Here is a 968-nt window from a genome sequence, read left to right as displayed (position 1 = left end):
GTGCTTGCCTGGCAAGCACAAGGTCCTGAGTTCGATCCCTGGTACCACCAAAAAGAAAAAGAAAGTAAAATAAGGTTGGATATATATAGTTCAGTGCAAAGGCCCTGGGTTCCGGGTCCCATGCTCCATAAAGCATGCTGTATGTTGTTAGCATACAATGTGCTTTTCTTACATACTATCTACTATCTTTCCCGCTCATTGTGTGTAGATTTAGCTTGTTCTTAAAGCACAGGCTGTGGGGTGACACCTGTCTCAGTGTTTGAGCAATTGGACAGTTTTCAGCTTTAGAGATTCAGGGTAAGGTCTCTGATCATCTCTTCCTTGATAGACATTCAAGCTGTTTCCTGACTCAGGTATTGTAAACAATGTTGCTGTTGTTTAATCCTTTCAACTTTATTATGCAACTGGCCAAAACATGTTACAACCTCTGCCTTGATCTCCTGCCTATATATTAGTCAAAAGGAAAAAAAAAAAAAAAGGAGGAGAAAGGGTAGAACATGGAGGTGCATATCTCCAACCCCAGCTAAGGTGAGGCAAAAAGATCACAGTATCAAGCCAGCCTGGGCAATTTAAGGACACCCTGTCCCCAGGTAAAACAACAACAAAGTCCACCATGTGCTATATGTTGGTGACTCTAGGGGTGATGCACATTTCTTTTTTATTTGTACTGGGGATCGAACTCAGGACCTTACACTTGCCAGGCAGGCGCTTAGGGCTCTGATGCACATTACTTTTTTTTTTTTTTGGTGGAACCGGGGATTGAACTCAGATCCTTGTGTTTGCCAGTCAAGTGCTTATCCTACTGAGCCATCTCCCTGGCCCCCACTGATGCACATTTCTTTGGGGTTTTTTTGATGCATATTTCTATAGGCTTTTTTTTTTTTTTTTTTTTTTTGCAGAACCGGGGATTGAACTCAGGCCCTTGTGCTTGCCAGGGAAGCGCTTATTCCACTGAGCCATCTCCCCGG

Source organism: Octodon degus, unplaced genomic scaffold (assembly GCF_000260255.1).
Source record: "Octodon degus isolate 3935 unplaced genomic scaffold, OctDeg1.0 scaffold00076, whole genome shotgun sequence".
Taxonomy (NCBI): Eukaryota; Metazoa; Chordata; class Mammalia; order Rodentia; family Octodontidae; genus Octodon; species Octodon degus.
The sequence above is the reverse complement of the archived record's forward strand: the minus strand, read 5'-3'. Positions refer to the sequence as shown.